General features: G+C 48.4%; 1 pseudogene; it reads right to left on the bottom strand.

Moving 5' to 3' along the window:
* Positions 1–19080: 19080 nt before the first annotated feature.
* On the bottom strand, positions 19081–19232 carry LOC115835007 (annotated as a pseudogene).

The raw sequence follows: 19232 nt of genomic DNA, 5'->3' as shown, positions 1-19232 counted from the left end.
GTGGGATACTGCTGTCAAGGAGACATGCTGGTAGTTTGGGGAGAGCAAAAGGAGGGCTGACCCTGCCTGAGGAGTTGGCACTGGCCTCCCCAAGCAGGTGCCTTTGAGTTGAGCTGCTGGTGGGAAGTCAATGCTGACTGGGCCAGGCTGTGTTGGGTGGGTGGCTGGGTGGACAGAGGAGTGTGTCCTCATAAATGAGATTCAACACAGTGCCAGGTAGCTACAAAAGAAGCCACTGTAGCTGAGGTTGTGTTAACAGGGACATGCAACAAAAGTGGAGAGAAGGCAGCCTCTGTCAGGGCCAGGAGGTTTGGCTCTAGGACTTATGCTATGGGTCCAAGCCTAACCTTGAGCAGAGCAGCCAGTGAGGAGGGGCCAACTGCACCCAGGACTGTGAGGCAGGGCCCAGGGCATCCCCCAGGCCTGGCTCTGGTAAGCCCTCCAGCCTGTCTGGCCTCATGCACCCCCTTGCCTCTCTTCCAGCTGCATGAGCCTTCTTCCAGTCCCTGGCCTGCCACCCTCCTGGCTGCCACAGTGCCTTTGCACATGCTGTTCCCTCTCCTGGGGTGCTGCTGCCTCTCTCCTCTGCCGAGTTCTTCCTATTTTCCCCTGTTAGGTCAGCCTAAATATCGTCTCCTCTGGAAAGCCTTCCCTGACCTTCCCGCTGAGGCCAAATCCTCAGTTACAGGTTTGCAGGCACCCCAGGCCTCTGTTGGCACTTGGTGAAATAGTGATTTAATACTTCGTTTTGGTGAGGAATTTATTGTCTCTTCGCCACTAGACTGTGGTCACCATGGCAGGGACTGTAACTGCTTTGCCCACTGTCAACTCCAGCGTAGAGTAAAGTGCTTCATAAACATTTGTAAGAAATTTTTAAAAGATGGAAGGAATGGAGAGATGTTCCTCAGAGAAGAGGAGGCTTGAGGAGGTGGTGTGGCATTTGCAGATTTTTGAAGGACCATCAAGAGGCAGTGGGAGAGACATGGTCCACGTGGAAAGGCCAGTGGGCGGGGATGTACCTGAAGCAGGAGAGGGTGGTGGGGAAGGAGAATCTGGGCTGAGTCCTGCCTCCTCCACAGACTGCCTTTGTGACATTGGTCAGTTAAGTGACTTAACCTTTTGTGCCTCAGTTTACCGATTTGCTAAATACAGAAGTGGGGAGAATGATGGCACCTCTATCAAGGGACTGATGTTAGCATTAAAGGAGTTAATTAGTTAAAACACTCGGAAAATGCCTGATGCATAAAAGGAGCACAAGAAACGCTCAATGGCAGAACATTGGTCATTATCTTAACTTTATGAAAACTATAATTTTGAACAAGGCTATGCAGAGACAGCAGGGGCTAGTTCAGGAGGCAGCACATGTCCTGGCACTGCAAGTGTAGAAATAGCCTGGGTACCCACTGGCAGCTTTGATCCAGGCCAGGTCTGAGAGCACCAGATGGAGTAAGCCAGACTGGGCCTGCAGCCTGGAGAAGTGGAGGGATGTGCACAAAGTGCCCCTCAGGGCTCTGGCTCGGGCCCCCAGCAGGCTCCTTCCCTGGGCAGCAGCTGCCCCCTCCACTGCTCACCAAAGCCAGAGATGGAGGGCCTGGGCCGGGCCCAACACACCCTTCTGGTGCTCAGCAGCCCATCTCACCTTGCCATTCTTCCGGAAGCCGACCTGACCATGTTCTTCCCAGCTTAAGACCCTTATGGCTCCCATTATCTCCCATTACTAAAAACTCCTCCAGGCTGGCACTTCCTTTCTTCCCCTTCCACCCACAGGTGCCTCAGCCTCCAGAGGCTCCAGCTTCAAGTCTCTCCTTGTTACTATCGGGCACAGCTCGTAACATGGGAGTTTACAGATGAGGCACCTACCCACACCTTGTGTACCTGATGAGTGTATTAATTCATGAAAACCTCACAGCAGCCCTATGACATGCCAGCTATCATTACTCCCACAGGCCCTGGACCAACAGAGGGAATCTACAGGGAACAGTCCAGGGAGTCCCAGGAAAGACTGATGGGGTTTAAGACTGCAGTGGTCAGAGAGGGTCAGGGACTGGGCCTAGGGGCAACAAAGAAGAGACCCCCACAAGCAGGGAAAATGGTGCTCCCCATGCTGGGGAATGCAGGAACCACAGGGAGTTGGGTGAACCGTGGTGAGCAGGGGAGAGTGACCCTTACGGCTGCTGATGGAGCAGCTTCTGAAGCCAAGAAGGGCTGAGCACTGGTGGGAGGGGAGGAGCACCAGGAAGCTTTGGTGTAAAGGACCATCAGGTTGAAGGGAAAGCCCCTGAATTGCCATCCCTGACAGGCTGTGAGTTGGGAGAGCCTTCTGCCAAGGAGTCTAAGGTCCAGGAAGAAGACGAGGTGAGCTTAGTCTAGATGTCAGTGGATTATATTTGGTGCAGGGGAATAGTTCTGAATAGGAGCAGCAGAAGATGCAGATTCTGTTCCCAGCTCTGCCACTAGCCTGCTGGGGGTGTTCTGCAAACCCCTCTCCCTCCCTGGGCCTCAGTTTTTGTATTTGCAAAATGGCAGTGGGTCAGACCCCTTAGCCTCAAAGGGCCCTCCCAACCTCTAGCACTTGAGCATCTCTGAGCCTGCTGGGCCACCTGTCCCAGTGCCTCTTGGGCTTTGGAAGTTGAATGCTGCAACCCCAAGCCCCAGTTTCAGGTAGGGATGAGCGCATTGCCTAATGCTAGGGTCCGAGTGGGCCTAAAGGCTCCCAGGGGACCACGTTCTCAGCCCTGGATGGGCAGGGACCCTGGAGACCTGGCCTGTGTGGACACAGGGGAGTAAGTACTGGGACTGAGCCTGTAGTTTTGCTTCTTCCACCCAACCCACTGGGGGTCGTTCTCACAGCTTGGTGCTGGGTACACCAGGGGACTCACCACTGGAGGGATCCGATGGGTTCCAAGGTGCACAAAACAGACCCCCAGATCATCCTCAGGTGGTCTACACAGCCTGTGGCTAAAGCAACTGCTGTCTTCAGCACTTCTTAGCTTCAGTCTGGTGAGAGGAAGAAAGTCCCCTTGGCAGTGTCTTACAGGCAGCCACAGAGGGTCCCCACAGCCCGGCCAAAATGCTCAATTTCAGAAAATCCCACACTTATAATTGGAGTGATGGCCCTTGAAAGATGGTCTTGGATGACTGAGACCTAATGCAGAGGGTGGAGTGACCCAAGTGACACACGGCCAGCACTTGGTGGAGGTGGACCCGGACCAGGTCCTTTGTTCATGGTGCAGTGGCCACGTGGGCCTCCCACAGGCTGGCCTCTAGCGCCCAGGTGCTGAGGAGCCTGCGCCAGGAGGCAGAGCTGTAGGTCCTAGTCTTAGTGGCACCCTGACTTGCTGTGTGACCTTGGCGAATTGTGTCTCTCTGAGGGCCGCCTGAGTCTCCCCCTCCGCACTGAGGGCTTGGTGCTGGGAGTGGACGCTCAGTTGAAGCACCATTCAAGGTCCCAGGGCTAGCTGTACCAGAGCAGGAGCTTCTCTCCTCGCCACCCTCGGAGCCCTCAAGTGCTGCCTGTGTGTTCGGCTCCACCTCTGGGTCCCCCATCCCGGTCCAGAGACTGGCCCAGAGATGTCTGGAATCCACGCAGCTCCTTGAGAATGGTCAGGCACTTCTCAGCTGCCCTCCCAGGTCCCGGTCAAACGCCTCCAGGAAGTGCTGCAGGGAGAGGGCAGGGGTCAACAGGATCGGGCAGGGGGTCCAAAGGGCTGGGTCCACTTGACTCTGGGGAGCCCTGCCGGACCCCTTGCAGGCCACACCTACATCCAGAAGCCAATTGGTCCTTGTAGGCAGTCTGGGGAAAGGTTTGGTTCCAGAAAGTTCCAGAGCTGGTGGCTGCAGGAATCCTTCAATGGAGGCGATGTTTGCAAGCAGCAGCAACCTAGTTGGTCGGTCGTGGAGTCCGTGGCATCCAGAAGCTTTTCCAAAAAGTCCGCCCAGGTCCAGACTGTGCTGGGGAAGGAGAGGCAGCTGGTGCCATGACAGAGGTGTCCAGCCCCTCTGCTTGGTGCAGGGCAGGGGCTGGAGACTGGCACATGGGGCTGGCTATCTCAACCATAAGGAATGGCTTGACCTCTGGCCAGGAGGTCAGCAGCCGTGGGCTCTGGCCCATGCTCTTCCTCCAGGAATGTGCCATGTGGCCCTAGTCAATCACTACTTTTCTCTGGGCCTCAGTTTCCCTTCCAGTTTAAGGAGGGGGTTGGAGCAACTGGTAAGGGGCTTTCCCGGGATCCTAACTCTGCTCCAGGCTGAGCTCAGGGAGAAAAAGATTAAGGGGTAGGGGGCCTGGAGGGAGGCAAAGGTCCCCAGGGTCCCGTATTGGCCCCAAGGGTAGTGAAGTCCTCACCTGGTGTTTTCACCCTGTGGCCTTGTCCAGAGAGGATCCCCGAAGGCGCTAGGCCTGGCATCTCGTTTCCTTCCAAGGTTTGGACAGAAGTCTCCCCTGTTGCAGGAGCGGGGTGGGGGCGAGGGGCAAGGGCAGGACCTCCCTTCTCCCTGGTTGAAATGTCTCCATAGAGGGTGGGGGGCGCTAAGATGGGGGTGATGGGGGCGTGTGGCGCCGGGGACTCCCCGGCCCGGCGCGGGGCTCGCTGCTCGGGGGCGGGGGCAGTTCCCAGGCTCTGGTGGAGCCGCCACTCCGCCAGTTGCCTTAAAAAGGCGCCAGCGCGCGCGCATCAGCAGAAGGGCTGCGGCTCTCTTCCAAATTAGGCAAGAATCGGGAGGCCGAGGGAGACGAGCTGCGAGAAGAGCGCGGACGTCACCCGGGGCCTCCCTCTCCCTCCTGCTCCCCGCGCCTGCATCACGTCCCCATGGCAACGGCGTGCCTCGGCCGCGATGAATGAGCCTCTGCGAGGACAGGCGCGCGCCGAGATGCGCGCCCCCTCCGCCAGGCGTCACGGCCCCGCGGCTGCCCAGGGGAAGGGGGTGCAGCCCGACGCCCCGAGGAAGGGATGCCCCACTCAGATTCCCAAAAGCCCAGGACCCATTCATTCCCAGCTGATCTTGTTGTGTCCTGGGAGCCTAGGGAATACTCCGTCCAGGGGTCCTCGACCCTCTGGTTCAGGGCTCCCTGGCTCCCAAGGCACCCCCTTACCCGGTCTCCGCTCTCCCCGGGTCAGCCCTCTGCTCCCCAAAGCCTGCGGAAAACCAGGTATTGAGTGGCTTTAGCGCCACCGCGTGGCCGATTATAGGGCTGCGGCGGGCGTGCTTGGTGGCTGGAGTCCCGCCGTCTATGTCGCCCTCTGGCGTCTGCAAGAGGGGAAGAGCATAAAAGAACTCAGCAATTTTCACACCAGAACCCTGATTAACGCGGGACTCATTCTTACCACACTTATGATTACCTTGTGATCAATCACACTTGTGATTAACGTTCAGGGAGCGCGCTCCACGTGTTAAGCACTTGCTACGTGCTTTCCTCGTATTACTCCATTCTCACAGCAACTCTGTAATGCAGAATATTATTATCATTTTATTTTACTTATTTTTTGAGACAGGGTCTCACTCTGTCATCCAGACTGGAGTGCAGTGGTGCGATCTCAGCTCACTCCAGGCTCCGTCTCCCGGGTTCAAGCAACCCTCTCACTTCAGCCTCCCGAGTAGCTGGGATTACAAGCGCGCACCACCACACCCAGGTAATTTTTGTATTTTTAGTAGAGATGGGGTTTTGCCATGTTGCCCAGGCTGGTCTCGAACTCCTAGACTCAAGCAATCTGCCTGCCTCAGCCTCCCAAAGTGCTGGGATTACAGACGCGAACCACCGTTCCTGGCCTATTATCATTTTAAAGTGAGAAAAACTGAAGCCGAAAGAAGTTGCGGCTTTGCCTAAGATCCCATAGCAGCACAGGGCAGAACTGCCTCCTGCACTCATGACTGTGAAAAGTGCTCTTGGGCCCTTTCACTTCCACACCCCTTGTCTGTTTTGATCAGCTTCACAGTCTCTTGAGATAAGCGGGACAGTGAGCATTAAAATCATTCCCACACACAGATAAGGAGACTGAGACTGGGAGAAGTGAAATGGTTTTCCGGAGGTTTCAGACAGCCACGGGTGGAACTCAGGTCTCTGGGCCTCTGATCCAGAGGTTTTTAGGATGAGGTAGCAGGGTGAAAGTGAGTCCAACACACCTCTGTGAGCCCCTGCTCTTTAGGAGGAACGAAGGAGCCCATCCTAAGCTACTCCACCATTAACAAACCAAGCAACCCACAGTCAGGAGAGGGTCAGGGGATCTTCCCATCTTCCAGCATTTTGGGTGTTCATAGGAGCTAGATGCTCCAGTCTCTCCCCCTCCTCCCCAATTATCAATATCTCTAATTTTATTTTACTTTATTTTGAGATGGAGTTTTGCTCTTGTTGCCCAGGCTGGAGTGCAATGACACGATCTCGGCTCACTGCAAACTCCACCTCCTGGATTAAAGCAACTCTCCTGCGTCAGCATCCCAAGTAGCTGGGATTACAGGTGCAGCTAATTTTTGTATTTTTTAGTAGGGATGGGGTTTCACCACGTTGGCCAGGCTGGTCTCAAACTCCCAATCTCAGGTTATCTGCCTGCCTGGGCCTCCCAAAGTGCTGCAATTACAGGCATGAGCCACTGTGCCCAGCAATATCTCTAATTTTATACATACTGTGTTTCATGTTTGCATGTTGTTGTCTTATGATGTAATCTTCCTGCTGTGGTGGAACCCTTGTATGTATCTACTATTAAGTGAGAAAAACGCCTCCTCTTTGCTTGCTGTTCTTAATGGGCTGGCTTTGTTTTCCAGTGAATCTTCTTGGCTCTATTGCTTTCTTGATTTTCTTGCAGAAATACTGATCCTATGTAAGTCTTTGGAGGCTGTTGACAGCTTGTTCTTACTGGCTTGTATTTTCTTTTTTTTTTTTTTTTTTTAGATGATGTCTCACTCTGTCACCCAGGCTGGAGTGCAGTGGTGCAATCTCAGGTCACTACAACCTCCCCCTCCTGAATTCAAGCAATTCTCCTGTCTCAGCCTCCCAAATAGCTGGATTACAGGTGCCTGCCACCACACCTGGCTAATTTTTGTATTTTTAGTAGAGATGAGGTTTCACCATGTTGGCCAGGCTGGTCTCAAACTCCTGACCTGAAGTGATGCCCCCACCTCGGCCTCCCAAAGTGCCGGGATTACAGGTGTGAGCCACCGTGCCCAGCCTGTGCTGATAACATTCTATGGCTTTCTCTGTGCACCGTTAGGTGAGAGAGGTTGGGAGGCGCTGCTTCAGGACTACTTAGGGGTATCATCAGAACTGTTGATCTGGTGGATGTGAAAATGTATCTTGTTGTGGTTGCCCTTAATACTGATGGGGTTGAACATCTTTTCAAGTTTATAGAACATTCTTATTTTTTCCCTCTGGAATATTCATGTCTTTTACTTAATTTTCTCTCTTTTTTTTCTTTTCCTTATTGATAAGTCATTGTGGATACTACTTATTGTTGTATCGATCAGGGTTCTATTGCGGAAACCACTCTTACCATTTTAAGTATTAAGGGATTCTATATAGGGTTTTAGTGTTTATAAAATAATTGGAAGAGCTGGAGAAATGGGATATTAATTATACTTTCCGAAATGACATAAAAAACAACTCTGCAGAATCAGCCCACCCCGGGGTACTGCGAACTCCACCACAATCTGAGGCTGGAGAGTCCTCTGTTCTAACCGCTGGCTCTGAGTGACATCACTTTGGCCAAGGATTGGGAAGCTGCTATTGCTAGCATTGATTCCAGGAATGCACTGCCTTGGCTGGCATCTGAGGGATAGAAAGTCAATGTCAGGATTGTTGGCTCCAAAACTGGTTGTGCCTGAGCATTGCACAGCAGCATAGATGCCTCCCGCACTGCTGCCCATCTCACAGGAGTGCCTCTGGCTGGCAGGATCTAAGTCACACCCAGATCCCTTGCTGTAAGCAAGTCTGGGAAACAGAGTGTTTCTCTTTGTAGACTCTGAAGAACAGGAGAGCACACTGGAAAGAGATTGGGAGAGATGATGAGTGAACCAATTTACCATGCCTGCTGAATCCTACCCTTTCAGACACTCAACATTCATTTGTATCCTCATCCTTAAACATCCAAACAATGACATCAACCACCACCCGGCCCCAGCACAAAAACTCTCTCTCTCTCATACAGAGATAAAAGCACTAAGTCACTCTATATTAGTCTGTTCTTGTACTGCTATGAAGGAATAACTGAGACTGGGTAAATGATAGGAAAATAGGTTTAATTGGCTCATGGTTCTGAAGGCTGTACAGGAAGTATGGCAGCATCTGCTTCTGGGGAGGCCTCAGGGAACTTACAATCATGGTGGAAGACAAAGTGGGATCAGGCATCTTCACAGGACCGGAGCAGGAGGAAGAGAGAGCAGGGAGAGGTGCTACACACTTTTAAACAACCAGCTCTCACTCACTTACTATCACAAGAGAACAACATGGAGGGGACGGCGCTAACCCATTCATAAGAACTCCACCCACCTGGTCCAGTCACCTCCACCAGGCCCCACCTCCGACATGAGATTCGGTGGGGACACAGATCCAAGCCATATCACACTCCTTAAAAGAGAACATTAGAAGCTCAGTCATCACACCCATTTCTGGGTATTATTCAACCTTCTTTGGTTCAATCCCAATTCCATCTTCATATCCTGTAACTTGTGGACTTAAAATATGAACAACCATCTGTACTCTCTATCAGTTCTCCACCTTGAGAACACTGACATTTTGGGCCAAATAATCTCTGTTGTGGGGGACTTTTCTGTGCATTGTAGGATATTTAGCAGCCTCCCTTACTCTACCTGATAGATGCCAGTAGCACTCCCCTTTCCCAAGTCATGGCAATTGAAAATGTCTCTAGACATTGGCAAGGGTCCCTGTATTAGTCCGTTTTCACACTGCTATAAGGAACTTCCTGAGACTGGGTACTTTATAAAAGGAAAGAGGTTTAATTGACTCACAGTTCTGCATGTCTGAGGAGGCCTCAGGAAACTTACAATCCTGGTGGAAGGTGAAGCAGGCACCTTCTTCACAAGACGGCAGGAGGGAGAAGTGAGAGCGCAGGAGAAAACCGACACTTTTAAAACCATCAGATCTTGTGAGAATTCCCTATCACGAGAAAAGCATGGGGGAAGCCATCCCCATGATCCAATCACCTCCCTCCCTGTAAACATGGGGATTACAATTCTAGGTGAGATTTCGGTAGGAACACAGAGCCAAACCATATCAGTCCCCCATGGGTCAAAATCACCCCTGGCTGAGAAGGATCACCATATATAAAACAGAAGAGGAAAGGGAGAGGGGAAGAAAAGTGAAAATGGTCACATAATAGGACAAGGACAAAGCATTTGATGCCTGTTGGAATCTTTATTTCTGCAACAGGCCTAAGGCTATAGTTGATATTTACAACTACCTTTCTTCATAACCCCCTCCACCTTCTCTTTGCCTTTAGCCTGTACCATGCTGATCAGCGTTCTTTCCTTGGTGGGGGAAATTTTCAACCCTATAGGATTTGAACCATTCGTGAATCTGCCAGAATTTTTTGTTATGAATCCTAGTTCTGTTCCTTCCAAATCCCTGACTATTGGGCATCATCATCACCATCATCATCCATTGCAGATAAACTTACACAGTGCTTACTGTGTTCCAGGTGCTAAGTACTTTACCTATATTAATTCAGTCCTCACCACAGCAGCTCTATGAGGTAGATAGTATTATTACCTTCTTTAAAATGGTAAGAAGAGGTAATAGGGTACAGAAAGTTTAGTCACTTGCTTAAAGCTGCATGGACAGTAAGTAGCAAAGCCAGGACTTGAACCCAGGCAGTCAGCTCAAATCCAAGCTTTTAACTCCTAAGGTAATAATATTTTTCACAACAGCTAAACTGTTATCCACAGCCCTTGTGTAGAGCCACGTTCAGAACTACTCTCCTTCAAAACAAAGTGGACAGATGTGCCCCTCAAAACTCTATCTGCTTGGAGATATCACTTTGCATTGTCTTTCAGTGACACCCATGCGTGTGCTGTGATGCTGTAGCAGTCCACTACCAGCTGGTGCCGTGTCACACAGAACCCTCTGTGTGCTGGGCTCAGAACTCCCCATCAGGCCATGGGTGTAAGTTGAGGGAGACGTGGCCAGGCAGGGACAGTCTGGGGACACTGGAAGTGGGAGCCCCCTGCTTGTTAGACCCACTTCAGCTTCCAGGCTATGCTTGAGCTTGAGGTCATATGCACAACTTTCACTTAAGAATGGGGAATGACTTTGCAAGCCCAGCCATGGCTTGGCAGATCAGGCAAAACTCAGTTCTTTATGAATATCTCAGCTCGTGTGCTGAAGGGGGCATGGTGCCACAAAGTACCATAGACTTGGGAAAAGCACTGTGAGAAATTTATATCTCACAGTTCTAGAGGCTGGAAGTCCAAGATCAAGGTGTCGGCAGGATTGGTTCCTTCTGAGGACCTTCTTCTCTCTGTCTTCACATCATCTTCCCTCTGTGTGTGTCTGTGGCCAAATTTCTTCTCCTTATAAGGACATTGGTCATAATGGATTAGGGACCACTCTAATCATCTCATTTTAATTTTACTTCTTTAAAGATTGTATCTCCAAATATGATTATATTCTGAGGTACAGGGGGTTAGGACTTCAATACATGAATTTTGGGGCAGAGGAGAAGAGGGACACATAAGCCCATAACACAGGCTAAAGAAAAAAAAAATCACATGATCACATCAATTGATACAGAAATTGCATTTCAGACCAGGTGCGGTGGCTCATGACTGTAATCCCAGAACTTTGGGAAGCCAAGGTGGGTGGATCACCTGAGGTCAAGAGTTCAAGACCAGCCTGGCCAATGTGGAGAAACCCCATCTGTACTAAAAATACAAAAATTAGCCTGGCGTGGTGGTGTGTACCTGCAGTCCCAGCTATTAAGGAGGCCAAGGCAGGAGAATCACTTGAATCTGGGAGGTGGAGGTTGCAGTGAGCCAAGAGCCAAGATCGAGCCACTACATTCCAGCCTCAGCAGCAGAGCAAGACTCCGTCTCAAGAAAAAAAAAAAAAAAGGAATCATACAGTATACAACATTTTGGGATTGGCCTTTTTCACTCAGCAGCATCTCCTGCAGGTTCATTTAGGTTGTTTTGTGTGTCAGAAATTCATTCAGTTTTTTTCTTTTTTTTGAGACAGAGTCTCGCTCTGTTGCCCAGGCTGGAGTGCAGTGGTGCCATCTCGGCTCACTGCAATCTCTGTCTTCCAGATTCAAGTATTCTCCTGCCTCAGCCTCCTTAGTAGCTGGGATTACAGGCACGTACCACCACGCCCGGCTAAGTTTTGTATTTTTATTTATTTATTTTTACTTTATTTTATTTTTTGAGAAGGAGTTTCACTCTTGTTGCCCAGGCTGGGCAACAGAGTGAGACTTTGTCTCAAAAACAAAACAAAACAACAACAACAAAACAACAACAACAACAACACAACAACAACAACAACAAAACAAAAAAAAAAAACACTCAACTCTAAAAGTAATAAGTAACAAAATTGCAGGATATATGGCTGGGTGTGGTGGCTCACGCCTGTAATCCTAGCACTTGGAGGCTGAGGTGGGCGGATGGCTTAAGCTTAGGAGTTCAAGACTAGCCTGGGCAACATAGTGAAACCCTGTCTTTATTTAAAAAAAAAAAAGCTGGGCACAGTCACTCACGCCTGTAATCCCAGCACTTTGGGAGGCCGAGGCGGGTGGATCACGAGGACAGGAGGTCAAGACCATCCTGGCTAACACAGTGAAACCCCATCTCTACTAAAAATACAAAAAAATTAGCCAGGCATGGTGACTGGGGCCTGTAGTCCCAGCTACTCGGGAGGCTGAGGCAGGAGAATGGTGTGAACCCGGGAGGCGGAGCTTGCAGTGAGCCGAGATCGCGCCACTGCACTCCAGCCTGGGCGACAGACCGACACTCCGTCTCAAAAAAAAAAAAAAAAAGATTGTAGGATCTAAGCTCAACATACAAAAATCAATTGTATTTCTATGTACTAGCAATAATCACATGGACACAGACATTAAAAATATAATGTTATTTGCTTTATTTATTCATTTATTTATTTGGTTTTTGAGATAGAGTCTCGTTCTGCCACCTAGCCTGGAGTGCAGTGGCGCAATTTTGGCTCACTGCAAACTCTGCTTCTCGGATTCAAGTGATTCTCGTGCTTCAGCCTCCCAAGTAGCTGGGATTACAGAGATGGATGCACCACCACACCCAGCTAAGGTTTTTTTGCATTTTTAGTAGAGATGAGGTTTCACTATGTGGGCCAGGCTGGTCTTGAACTCCTGGCCTCAAGTGATCTGCCTACCTCGGCCTCCCAAAGTGCTGGGATTACAGGCTTTAGCCACCGTTCTTGGCCATATAATGTCATTTATAATTGCTTAAAATAGAAAGGAAATACTTAGGTGTAAATCTAAGAAAATATGTAAAGGAATTGTAGGCTGAAAATTACAAAATGCTCACGAAAGAAATCAAAGAAAATCAAAATAAATGGAGAGCCATAGTGTATTCATGGATTGGAAGATAGCATAAAAAAGATGTCAATTCTCTCCAAGTTGATATATAGATTTAATTCAGTTCCTATCAAAACCCTGCAGAATTTTTTATAGGTATAGACAAGATTATTCTAAAATGTATATGAAAAGGCAAAATAACTAGAATAGCTAAAATAATTTTGAAGAAAAGAATAAAGTTAGTGGAATTACTCTAAGAATTAAAGACTTATTATATAGCTACAGTCATCAAGACTGTGTATGGTGTCAGCAGAGGGATGGACACCTAGATCAATCAAATGAAAAGAGAACCCAGAAATACACCTACACAAATATGCCCAATGATTTTGGACAAAGGCTCCTCAGTGGAGAAAACACAGCCTTTTCAGCAAGTAGCATTGCAGCAATTGTACATACATAGGCAAAGAAATCCAATCACAATCTAAGTTTCACAATCTAACGCAGGAATTAACTCTGAATGGATCACAGACAACACCAAATGCTGGCAAGGTTACAGAGAAACTGGGTCACTCACACATTGCTAGTGGGAATGTAAAATGGTGCAGCCACTCTGGAAAAGAGTTTGGCCAATTCTTTTTTATTATTAATTAATTAATTTATTTATTTATTTTTGAGATGGAGTTTCACTCTGTCTCCCAGGTTGGAGTGCAGTGGCGCAATCTCGGCTCGCTGCAACCTCCGCCTTCCGAGTACAAGCGACTCTTCTGCCACAGCCTCCTGAGTAGCTGGGATTACAGGTGCCCACCACCACATCTGGCTAATTTTTGTATTTTTAATAGAGACTGGGTTTCACCATATTGGCCAGGCTAGTCTCGAACTCCTGACCTTGTGATCCACCTGCCTCAGCCTCCCTAAGTGCTGGGATTACAGGCGTGAGCCACCGTGTCTGGCCTGCCAATTCTTGAAAAGTTAAACATGCATCTACCAGACAACCCAGCAACTGCACTCCTGGGCATTATGAAAACTCATGTCCACATGAAAACCTGTACAGGAATGTTTGCAGCAGATTTATTTGGAATAGCTCAAAACTGGAAACAACCCAAATGTTGTCCAATAGGCAAATGGTTATGTAGCCTGTTAATCAATACCATGGAAGACTGCTAGCAATAAAAATGAATGAACTTGGCTGGGCATGGTGGCTCACACCTGTAATCCCAGCACTTTGGGAGGCCGAAGTGGGTGGATCACCTGAGGTCAGGAGTTCGAGACCAGCCTGGCTAACATGGTGAAACCTCGTTTCTACTAAAAATACAAAACTTACGCCGGGCGCGGTGGCTCACACATGTAATCCCAGCACTTTGGGAGGCTGAAGCAGGTGGATCACCTGAGGTCTGGAGTTCAAGACCAGCTTGACCAACATGGAGAAACCCTGTCTCTACTAAAAATACAAAATTAGCCGGGCATGGTGGTGCATGCCTGTAATCCCAGCTACTCAGAAGGCTGAGGCAGGAGAATCGCTTGAACCTGGTAGGTGGATGTTGTGGTGAGTCGAGATCGTACCATTGCACTCCAGCCTGGGCAACAAGAGTGAAACTCCTTCTCAAAAACTAAAATAAAATAAAAATAAATAAATAAAAATACAAAACTTATCCACCCACCTTGGCCTCCCAAAATGCTGGGATTACAGGCATGAGCCACCACACCTAGCCTATGATTCCTTTTATATAATATTCTTGAAATGACAAAGTTATAGAAATGGAAGACTGATTAGTGATTGCCAGGGGTTGAGGATGTGGGGAAGGAGAGGAGAATGGGGAAAGAAAGTGAGTATGACCATAATGGGCAGCATGGGGGATCTTGAAGTGATAGCGTGTTCTGTATCTTGACTGTGTCAATGTCAATATCCTGTTAGTGATATTGTACTATAGTTTTTTGTTTTGTTTTGTTTTTGAGACAGCGTCTCGCTCTGTCGCCCAGGCTCAGAGGGCAGTGGCACGATCTCGTCTCACTGCAGCCTCCGCCCCCTGGGTTCAAGCAATTCTCCTGCCTCAGCCTCCTGAGTAGCTGGGACTACAGGCGCACAACACGCCCGGCTAAATTTTGCATTTTTAGTAGAGATGGGGTTTCACCATGTTGGCCAGGCTGGTCTCGATCTCCCGACCTCATGATCCACCCGCCTGGCCTCGGCCTCTCAGAGCTCTGGATTACAGGTGTGAGCTACCGCACCCGGCCAATATTGTACTATAGTTTTGCAAGATATTATCAATGGGGAAAACCGGGTAAAGGATCTCTCTGTATTATTTCTTTGAACTGCATGTACGTCCACAATTATCCCAAAATAAAAAGTTTAACGGCCAGGCGTGGTGGCTCACGCCTGTAATCCCAGCAGTTTGTGAGGCCGGGGCAGGTGGATCACTTGAGGTCAGGAGTTCAAGACCAGCCTGATTAACATTGTGAAACTCCATCTGAACTAAAATACAAAAATTAGCCGGGTGTGGTGGTGGGCGCCTGTAATCCCAGCTACTTGGGAGGCTGAGGCAGGAGAATCGCTTGAACCCAGGAGACAGAGTTTGCAGCAAGCTGAGACTGCGCCACTGAACTCCAATCTGGACAACAGAGTAAGACTCTGTCTCAAAAAAAAAAAAGTTTAACTAAAAAAAAAAAAAAAAAAGACAGGGAGGCCAGTCACAGTGATTCACACCTAGAATCCTAGCACTTTGGAAGGACAAGGTGGGAGGATCGCTTGAGCCCAGGCATTCAAGACCAGCCTGAGCAACATAGTAAGAACTCATCTCCACAAAAAATTTAAAAATTAACCAGATGTGGCGGCGTGTACACAGAGTCCCAGCCACTCAGGAGGTTTGGGCTGGAGGATTGCTGGAGCCCAGGAGGTTGAGGCTACAGTGAACTATGATGCGCCACTGCACTCCAGCCTGGGTGACAGAGTGAAATCTTGTCTCAAAAAAACGAAAACAAAAACAAAAACAACAAACAAACAAAAAAAAAACAGGCCGGGCACGGTTGCTCACAACTGTAATTCCAGCACTTTGGGAGGCCGAGGCAGGAAGATCATTTGAGGTCAGGAGTTTGAAATCAGCCTGATCAACATGGTGAAACCTCGTCTCTACTAAAATACAAAAGTTAGCTGGGCATGGTGGCAGGCACCTGTAATCTCAGCTACTCGGGAGGCTGAGGCAGGAGAATCGCTCGAACCCAGGAGGCGGAGGTTGCAGTGAGCCGAGATCATGCCACTGCACTCCAGCCTGGGCAACAGAGTGAGACTCCCTCTCAAAAAAAAAAAGAAGAATAAAGAAAAAAAAAAGAAAACAAAAAACCCACCAAAACCAAATAAAACCAACAACACACAGGGCACGTGCTCCAATTCTCCTATATAGCCTTTCCCTAGGCTCCATACAGTTTCTCCATCTGGTGTCATTGGCTCCAGGGAGTAATAAGAGCCAAGAAGAGGATTACTTAGGCTGCAGCCTGGTTTGGCTGGAGAATCTTTTCTCAGTCTGGGCCACACTGTAAACCATAAGGTTGGCTGTAACAAATTAACACAAACTTAGTGACTTAACAAACTTTTTTTTTTTTTGAGATACAGTCTTACTCTGTTGCCGAGGCTGGAGTGCAGTGGCACAATCTAGGCTCACTGCAGCTTCGACCTCCCAGGCTCAGGCAATCCTCCCACCTCAGCCTCCTAAATAGCAGGGACCACAGGCATCCACCACCACGCCTGGCCTTTAAACTGGTGATTTTAACCTTGAGTGCTTGGTTAAGGCAGTGTTTGCTCTGAGTTCCTCCACTGCAAAATAACTACTTTTCTCTTTGCAATTAATAAACATATTTTGAGGAGCAGCTGATGCTTTTAACTACCCTGGAGAGTTTAAAGAAAATGAAAAGCTCTGGCCAGGCACGGTGGCTCACACCTGTAATCTCAGCACTTTGGAAGTCTGAGCGGGGCGGATCACAAGATCAAGAGATCAGGATCAGCCTGGCCAACATGGCGAAACCCCGTTTCTACTAAAAATACAAAAATTAGCTGGGAGTGGTGGCGTGTACCTGTAGTCCCAGCTACTCGGGAGGCTGAGGCAGGAGGATCGCTTGAAACCGGGAGGCGGAGGTTGCAATGAGCCAAGATCACGCCACTGCACTCCAGCCTGGCAACAGAGTGAGACTCCATCTCAAAAAAAAAGAAAGAAAAGCTCAGGTCATTAAATGCTTGGCTCAAGGCACAGAGCACCAAGTACTTCGCATGCCTGCCATATGAGAATTTCTTACCCCTCTAACCACAGGGCTGCTGCAGCTGAAAATCAAAGGCATAATTAACAAATAAGTTAAATTCATACTATTTCCAAGTCTTTTCTGTGAAATCTAGGGCATTGATTGGGAAAGTCTGGAAACCTCAAGAATTCAAATGACAACTTTAAAAGGAATCATATAACTCCAAGTATCCTGCACTTTCAAATTATATGCCAATTGAAGTATATAATGACCTTACAAGGGGATACCAGTTTTCTTCATGCCTGGTCCCTACCTACTGATAGTAGGGTAGGGACTCGGCTCACTGCAACCTCCGCCTCCTGGGTTCACAACGTGAATAATAAGCTACACATATTTAAAGTATACAATTTGGCCAAGTGTGGTGGCTCATGCCTGTAATCCCAGCACTGTGGGAGGCCGAGGTGGGCAGATCACCTGAGGTCAGGAGTTCAAGACCAGCCTGACCAACATGGCGAAACCCCCATCTCTACGAAAAAAAAAAAAAAATTAGCCGAGCATGGTGATGTGCACCTGTGAACCCAGCTACTCAGGAGGCTGAGGCAGGAGAATCACTTGAACCTGGGAGGCAGAGGTTGCAGTGAGCTGAGATAGTGCCACTGTACTCTAGCATGGGCAACAGAGTCAGACTCTGTCTCAATAAATAAATAAATAAATAGTACAATTTGATAAGTTTTGATGTATGTGTATACCCATGAAACTGTAACCACAATGAAGATAATGAACATATCCATTACCTTCAAAAGTTTCCTCTTGACTTTTCTTTTTTTTGAGACAGGGTCTTGCTCCCTCTATTGGGCTGGAGTGCAGTGGTGCAATTAAAGCTCACTGAGCCTCAAACTCCCAAGCTCAAGTGATCCTCCAACCACAGCCTCCCAAATAGCTGAGACCACAGGCGTGCACCACCACACCCAGCTAATTGTTTTACTTTTCGTAGAGACGGGTCTCACTATGTTGCTTAGGGTGGTCTCAAACTCCTGGCCTCAAGCAAGCCTCCTGCCTCTACCTCCCAAACTGCTGGAATCACAGGCATGAACCACCATGCCCAGCCTCCTCTTGACTGTTTGTAATCCTTCGTCTACCCCCTGCCCAGCCCTATCTCTAAGCAACCACTCACCTGCCTTTTGTCACTATAGATTATTTTGCATTTTCTAGGATTTTATATGAATTGGATTATACAATGCATACTTTTTTTTTGAGGGGGGAATCTGCTTCTTTCAGCATTATTATTTTGCAATCCACCCACGCTGTGTATGTATCAATAGTTCATTACTTTTATTTATTTATTTTTTAGACAGTTTCACTCTATCACCCAGGATGGAGTGCAGTGGCACAATCTCAGCTCACTGCAACCTCTGCCTCCTGGGCTGAAGCAATTCTTATGCCTCAGCCTCCCAAGTAGCTGAGATTACCGGCACCCACCATCATGCCCAGCTAATTTTGGTATTTTTAGTAGAGGTGAGGTTTTGCCATATTGCCCAGACTGGTCTCGAACTCCTGGGCTCAAGTGATCTGCCCGCCTGGGCCTCCCAAAGTGCTAGCATTACAGGCATGAGCCACTGTGCCCGGCATCATTGCTTTTAAATTGTGAAAAGTATTCCTGCGATTTCTTTATCCCTTAACCTATTTATGGACATTGGGTTGTTTCCAGTTTTGTGCCATCACAAATGAAACTACTACGAATATTTTTGTACAAGTCCTTGTTTAGACCTATGCTTTCATTTCTTTGGAACTATACCTAGAAGTGAAATGCTGAGTCATGTGGTAGTATGTGTTTAATTTTTTCAGAAACTGTCAAATTGTTTTTCCAAAATGTACCACTTTATATTCTCATCAACAGAGTATAAGAGCTCTAGTTTCTCCTTCATAGCCAACACTCAGTATAGTCAGTCTTTTTAATTTTAGTCATTCTAATAGGTGAGTAAGTGGTATTTCATTGTGTTCTTTTTCTTTTTTTAAAAAAAGAAATTTGACACAGTAAGCCAGGCATGGTGGCTCACGCCTGTAATCCTGGCACTTTGGGAGGCTGAGGCAGGTGGATCACGAGGTCAGGAGTTCAAGACCAGCCTGGCCAATGTGGTGAAACCCCGTCTCTACTAAAGATACAAAAAATTAGCCAGGTGTGGTGGTGCGCACCTGTAATCCCAGCTACTCAGGAGACTGAGGCAGGAGAATTGCTTGAACCCGGGAGGTGGAGGTTGCAGTGAGCTGAGATCGCACCACTGCATTCCACCCTGGGCGACAGGACAAGTCTCCATCTCAAAAAAAAAAACAAAAAAAAAAAAGAAAAGAAAAGAAAAAAAGAAAGTTGACACAGGAGAAAGCGCAAATGCAGTCCCCCACTAACACAAACAACGCCGTTGAGTTTCCCACATTTAGGGAAATTGCAAGGGTCAGCACACCTGGAGTGAAATGGATGAGCCTCACCCTGGGAAAACCATGGTATCTCCCCTGCCAGGTAAGTCA

The sequence above is a fragment of the Nomascus leucogenys genome, chromosome 4 (genome assembly GCF_006542625.1).
Source record: "Nomascus leucogenys isolate Asia chromosome 4, Asia_NLE_v1, whole genome shotgun sequence".
Taxonomy (NCBI): Eukaryota; Metazoa; Chordata; class Mammalia; order Primates; family Hylobatidae; genus Nomascus; species Nomascus leucogenys.
Note: the sequence above shows the minus strand (reverse complement) of the source record. Positions and strands in the feature narration are given on the sequence as shown.